Source organism: Cajanus cajan, chromosome 3, assembly GCF_000230855.2.
Source record: "Cajanus cajan strain Asha chromosome 3, NIPB_CcT2T_4, whole genome shotgun sequence".
Taxonomy (NCBI): domain Eukaryota; kingdom Viridiplantae; phylum Streptophyta; class Magnoliopsida; order Fabales; family Fabaceae; genus Cajanus; species Cajanus cajan.
This window is the reverse complement of record NC_138519.1, coordinates 68,363,280-68,370,808: the sequence shown is the minus strand read 5'-3', so window position 1 is coordinate 68,370,808 and position 7,529 is coordinate 68,363,280.

Sequence of the window (7,529 nt, the reverse complement as noted above, 5' to 3'; positions counted from 1 at the left end):
ACTGCAATGGTCATACTTGATATAAAAGCAAAGTAAAGATAAGCCCGAGGAGATGTACGGTAATAATTCCCTTACTTGCTAGTAATTTCAAATAGTCAAATGACTATGATGAATCGTTACAAAAATAATGTCACTTATATATATATATATATATATATATATACACTAGAAGAAGAAAAAAAGATACTCTAATTTTTAAAATAAAAAATAAAAACAAATCATGTAGCAAGTAGTTATGTGTAGGAGTGGATAGATGGATTTGGGTCTACTGATCTTTAAGTCCATAAACTTCACAAATAATTGACTTTTTTTTAAATCTGTATAATTATATTTAATTTTTGAATTCAATTTATACAATTTATAGATTTAATAAACTTAATCTGCGAGTTTGTGAACTAGTCTAGGGACTCCACCAATTAATTTTTCATACGTTAAGAATTTAATATTTCACAACCCAAATAAGAAACATCAAAATAATGATGTCCAAGTTCACCGAACGGGGACCAAGATAGAAAATATAAGGACAGCTAGAAAGAAATTGAGTTGGGAAAATGTGTGGAAGTCACAATCGTTTTTTTCATAACTATAAGACAAAATCTTTCATTTTTTTTTCCTACAATTAAAAACACAAAATCTTGATATAACTAGAAAGCGAAACAATATATATTTTTTATGCTTAATTAATAATACAAGTTTAGAAATGTTACAGGTAATACTAATTTGTTTTATAAAATTATCAAGGGGAACAAAAACATAAGTATAGCCTCCGTGATTTCTATATAACATAAGAAAAATCTAATCTAATTACATATTATTTTTTTTTTGAAGGGACATATTATTTATTTTTATGTGCCTAACGTTTGCACATTTGTCAAAACTAAAATGTATACATATAAATAAATAAATATAATTTTGTATTGCATGGATACTCTTATGGACAATTTTATTGCTAATAATGAATATCTTATTTTAAAGGTTAGAATGAATTAAATATATAAGAATTCTAAAATTGAAGAAAAAGTTAAAGAAAATAAATTATTTACAAAATTGTACGTCACTTTTCTAATATGATGCGTCAGAAATTAAAATTTTAAAAATAAATTAAATTAAAATTATCTTTAAAACTCATTTTTTTTAAATAAAAACATAACAATATTTAAATTTTAAATAAAAATAGTATTAGGCGGAATATAAAATTATAAACAAAATAAAATAAAAATATTTATTGTAAGAAAAGTTTGTGATTCAATAAAAATGAGAATAATCTCATTAGATAAAATAATGAATCAACATTATAATATAAGGATAATTTAAAAAGGATAATTTAAATAGTAACCGAGTAATATATAAGATTTTTATGAAATAAATTGAAAAGAGAGTAATTAATCACTCTAAACTTTTTTTTCTTCTAGGCATTATGAACTTTATTTTATTCTAATCAATCCTTAATTTTTATTTGATTTGTAAATAGATATTATGAATTTTATTTTTTTTAATTAATCCTTAAACTTTACTTCTTTTATAAATAAACACCCTTAACTTTAATTTCATTATAATTGTCAACTTTAATTTTATTCTAATTGATTTTAATATTTGATAATTTATTATTTTTACAAAGTTTTTATATTATCAATTTAGAGTTAAATTATTTATCTTAAATATCAATCATTCATTAATCTTTTTTCTTTTTATGTTACAATTATTTATTTTCAAAATATAATAAAAATACGTGTTTAGAAAAAATTTAAAAATAATAAAAAGAAGTTTTTATTTTTATTTTTTCTTCTTCTAAATTATATGGTATTTTAATATATATAAAAATAAAACTAATATATATGTACCAAAAAATTAATAAATAAGTGTGATTTAAAATAAATAAATGATTGATATTTTTATCTTAGTAATTTAATCTCAGTGTAATATAAAAGACTTACAAAAAAAAAAGAATTAATAAAGATAAAATTTGTAACGACCCGGCTGGTCACTACACACAACACAGCACACCGGAAACACCAGACAGAAAAGAACGAGTATATAATATAGGATCTAGAATATATGTATATACATGGTCCCAATCCGACTAGAGTTAGAGTGTACAAAAACAAAATACATCCAGCACAATGCTAACAAAGTAGCCAAAAACATCAAAAGAAATAAACTTCATCTGCCAACTGCAGACCTTCGTCAGCCAACACCAACCTAACTCTGCCCTACTCCCATATATAGTATGATCATAGCAGTCCAAACCACATGGAAACAACAAAGGGTAAGCTAGTGAAAAGAATAAGCATACATATGTGAAATATGAGAATTGAACAACTACAACTATCAGCACATCAACCAGCTTAAGATATAACAACATTCAGCAATAACAGCACCGACTTAGCGGCTATAAAAGCACCACAATAGTGGCTATAACAGCACCGACATAGCGGCTATAACAACACCACAATAGTGGCTATAACAGCACCGACATAGGGGCTATAACAACACCACAATAGTGGCTATAACAGCACCGATATAGCGGCTATAACAACACCACAATAGTGGCTATAACAGCACTGACATAGCGGCTATAACAACATATAGTTCAGCATAGCACAACAATTCAACATACAGCAATACGGCTCACAGCACAACTCGACACAACAATATACATCTATTTCAGCTTAACATCATATTTCAGCATTTTCATCTAAACACAGCTCACAACACAGCCTAAACATCACAAATCAGCAATAACATCTAACAGCACGATATATTCATCAATTTTCAGCTCAATTCAGCTTAAAACAACTTTTATCAGCATTTAGTCAATCACCACATCTACGCCTGGCGCCCTCCTGGTCGCGCCTAGCGCGGCACAACCAAAGAACACCAGGGGCCAGCGCGCCTAGTGCAGGTATGCCCGCACCCGGCGTGACCCAACCAGAGAGCCCAAGGCTCACATGCGCCTGGCGCAATACCAATTACGCCCAGCGCCTGCCAGGCAGAGACTTCAAGGAGCCTCCGCGCCTGGCATGCCCAAACCCGCGTCCAGCGCGGGGAAGGCAGAGACCTCCCAAGGTCTCGCGCCCAGCGCAATTCAAATTGCGCCCAGCTCCCACAAGGCAAAGTCTCCCAAGGAGACTCACGCCCAGCGCGACAACAGTCGCGCTCAGCACAAAATCAAAAGCCCTCAAATAGGTTACCACTGGTATCGCGCCCAGCGCGGTCCTGGTCACGCCCAGCGCGAACCAACCAGAGACCCACATTCTCAAGCACGCCCGGTGCACTTATCATTGCGCTCGACGGGCTTGCCCAAATGGAGTCCCCAGGTGGTAGCGCGCCCGGCGCGAAGAACTGCGCTCAGCGCGAAGCTCAGCAACAACTTCACCAAGTTCGAAAATTTGCCCAAAACCTGCAAAAATCAACAGAAAACCAGCATGCAATCCAACCAAAAGTCTTCATTTTCATCAAACATCAATAAAAACATCTCATTTTCAGCATGCAAACACAATTCATTAAAAACCCAAAATTTCTTCAAACCCCGAAATCCCCTAAAAAATCCCATTTTCACCAAATCAGCCAAGAACCATCAATCATCAGCAATCACAATGAGTTCCTAGACTCATTTCAGCCAAAAACGCAGCAAAACCAACTTCCCTTACCTCGGTGAAAAATTCGAGCTTCCGGGAAGGAGAAATGAAGAACAAGAGAAGAGAAGAGAGTCGAGGAAGAAGAGGAACTCCAAATGCTTAGCTAGCAACCTGAATTACTCCACACCACCACTTTGAATCCAAGAAAAGTGAATCAGCAAGGTGAGAAGAAAAGAGAGGGAGAGTTTAGAGTAAAAGAGTGAGACTTGTGTGAGTGAAAGTGAAAAAAGGAAGAAAAGGAATTAGGGGTCTCACAACCTCCCCAACAATAAGAGTTTTCGTCCCCGAAAACAGACTTACTTGGGAATAGAAACGGAAATTGCTCCCTGCACTGCTGTTCCACCTCCCAAGTAGCCTCACCAGTAGCTGCATCCCACAACACCTTTACCAGAGCAATGGACTTGCCCCTCAACTCCTTCAGCTTATGATCGACCACAGCTACTGGCAACTTCTCAAAAGTAAGGTTCTGCTTTACTTGTACATCATCCAACTCCACCACATGACTCGGGTCATGCACATACTTCCTCAGTTGGGACACATGAAATACATCTTGTAGGTTTGAAAGAGACAGTGGCAGTGCCAACCGATAAGCAACCGGACCCACACGCTATATTATTTGATGGGGACCCACAAATCTCGGTGTCAACTTCCTTGCCTTCAGCGCTCTACCCACACCAGAAGTCAGAGTCACCTTCAGAAACACATGCTCCCCTTCAGCAAACTCTAAAGGCTTGCGCCTTTTATCAGCATAAGATTTCTGCCTGCTCTGAGCAGTCTTCATCCTCTCCTGAATCATCTTTACCTTCTCAGTAGTCTGTAAGATCAGCTTCGGTCCCACAACCACTGACTCACCATCCTGATACCAGCACAAAGGAGTCCTACATCTCTTGCCATACAAGGCTTCAAACGGCGCCATCCCAATACTAGCATGAAAGCTATTATTGTAAGTAAACTCAACCAGCGGTAGGACCTCCTCCTAGCTACCCAAGTGGTCTAACACACAAGCCCTCAGCAAATCCTCCAAGGACTGGATTGTCCTCTTTGACTGATCATCCGTCTGCGGATGATAAGCAGAACTCAGTTTCAGCTTCGTGCCTAGGGCTTGATGTAGACTCTGCCAAAATCTGGAAGTGAACCTCGGATCTCGGTCGGAAATAATATGGAAGGCACCTCGTGCAACCGTACTATCTCCCTCACACACATCTGTGTCAGCTTCTCCAAGGATCACCTGATGTTGACAGGCAAGAAATGCGCACACTTGGTCAACCGATCAACAATCACCCAGATAGCATCACTATTCCTAGCTGACCTAGGTAACCCCACAATGAAATCCATAGTAATGCTATCCCACTTCCACTCTGAGATCTCCATCTGCTACATCAACCCACTCGGCTTCTGATGCTCCACCTTTGCCTTCTGACACGTCAGACAGGCCGCCACATATTCAGCTATCTCCCTCTTCATACCAGACCACCAGAAAGTCTTCTTGAGGTCTTAGTACATCTTAGTCATACCTGGATGTATGCTAAGTCTGCTCTTGTGGCCTTCCTCCAATACAGCTCTCTTTAGTTCAGCATCCTGAGGTAGGCAAATTCTGCCCTTGAACCTCAAGATTCCATCTTCTCCCAGCTCAAAACCAACAGCCTTCTCGGTATCCAGCAAACCAAGAAGTTTCACCAGCTCCACATCTTGCAACTACTTAAGTCCAACCTGCCTCAGGAACTCATTAGTTATGGTAATCATCCCACAGCTAATGTGATCCTGAGCTAACTCCACACAGAGGTTCAGATCTCTGAACTCCTCAACCAGCTCCAACTCCCTCACCATCATACTAGACATGTGGATGGATTTCCTACTCAGCGCATCCGCCACAACATTAGCCTTACTAGGATGATACATCAACTGGAAATCATAATCCTTCAGAAACTCCATCCACCGCCTCTGCCTCATGTTCAGCTCCTTCTAATTAAACAAGTACTTCAGACTCTTGTGATCACTGAAGACACTGAACTAAGCACCATACAAGTAATGCCTCCATATCTTCAAGGCAAACACTACAGCTGCCAACTCCAAGTCATGAGTGGGATAATTCCTCTCATGATTCTTCAGTTGCCTTGAAGCATATGCCACCACTTTCCTGTTCTGCATCAGCACACACCCCAGACCCTGGTGAGAAGCATCACAGTACACATCAAAGGGCTCACAGAAATCCGGCAATACCAACACAGGAGAAGTAGTCAACCTCTGCTTCAGCTCATCAAAACTCTGCTCACAGGCATATGTCCAAATGAACGGCTGCTCCTTCCTCGTCAGCTGGGTTAGAGGCGCTACTATCTTGGAGAATCCCTTAATGAACCGTCGATAGTAACCCGCCAAACCCACAAAGCTCCGAATGTCAGTGACAGTCCTCGGACGCTCCCACTGCAACACCGACTCCACCTTAGCCGAATCAACAACAATCCTCTCAGCTGAAATCACATGGCCCAAGAACTTCACCTCATCCAATCAGAACTCACATTTTGAAAGCTTAGCGTACAGTTGCTTCGCTTTCAAAATCTCCAGCACCATCCTCAAGTGCTCTCCATGCTCTTCCCGGGTCCTGGAATAAATCAAGATGTCATCAATGAACACCACCACGAATTTATCCAAGAACAGCTGGAAGATCTTGTTCATGTAATCCATAAACACTGCAGGGGCGTTGGTCACACCAAACGACATCACAACGTACTCATAGTGACCATACCTTGTCCTGAAAGCAGTCTTCGGTATGTCACCCTCCTTCACCCTTATCTGGTGATAGCTTGACCTCAAGTCAATCTTCGAGAAAACGGATGCTCCCCTCAATTGATCCATTAAGTCATCTATCCGGGGAAGTGGATATTTGTTCTTAATGGTCAACTTGTTCAACTGCCGGTAATCCACACAAATTCGACTACCTCCATCCTTCTTCGTTACCAACAACACAGGAGCACCCCACGGCGATACACTCGGCCGCACCAACTGCTTCTCCAACAGGTCCTCCAACTGACCCTTCAGCTCAACCAGCTCAGCAGGAGCCATCCTATAGGGAGCCACCGACACTGGCCCTGCACCTGGAACCAAGTCAATGCTAAACTCCATCTCCCTAACAGGAGGCAACCCAGGCACCTCATCCGAAAACACCTCAGCAAAATCCCGCACCACATCAATTTCAGCAATGATCCTCTCAGTCTCAACACTCAACGCAGCGAGTAGAAGACAACACTCTGCTCCATCTCTCAGCAATGATTCAGCTTGGCCAGCTGAAATCAACAGCTCATCTTCCTCCTGAGGAAAGATCAATCGCCTATTGGCACAATCTATAAGGATGCGATTGGCAGACAACCAATCCATCCCTAAGATTATGTCAATATCCACCAAAGGTAAACAAATCCAGTTCACCTTATACTTCTTCTCATTCACAACAATTGGACAACCAACACACAACTCAGAAGCAACTATCGAAGCAGAAGCGGGCGTCGGCACTAACAGTCTCAACCCCAAATCACACACAAGCACACCCAGCATAGCAGCATAAGCATATGATATAAATGAATGAGAAGCACCAGAATCAAAAAGGATCATCACATCTTTACCAGCAGCTTTGCCCTTCCCCTTCACTAGATCTGAAGAAGTCGAAGCCTCAGCACCTGTCAAGGCAAACACCCTGCCAGCTGTAGTAGGTCTGTCACCCTTCTGGGCAAAACCTCTCTGCACCTCACTCCTCTGAGCACCCCTCTCTGGTCTGTTTCGGGTGGGACAGTTAAACGACTCATGGCCCATCTGTTGGCACTTGAAACATCGGCTCTCTGTGTGCGGGCAATCCCTAACAAGATGGGGTCCAGCACACCTATAACATCTGAAAGTGGCACC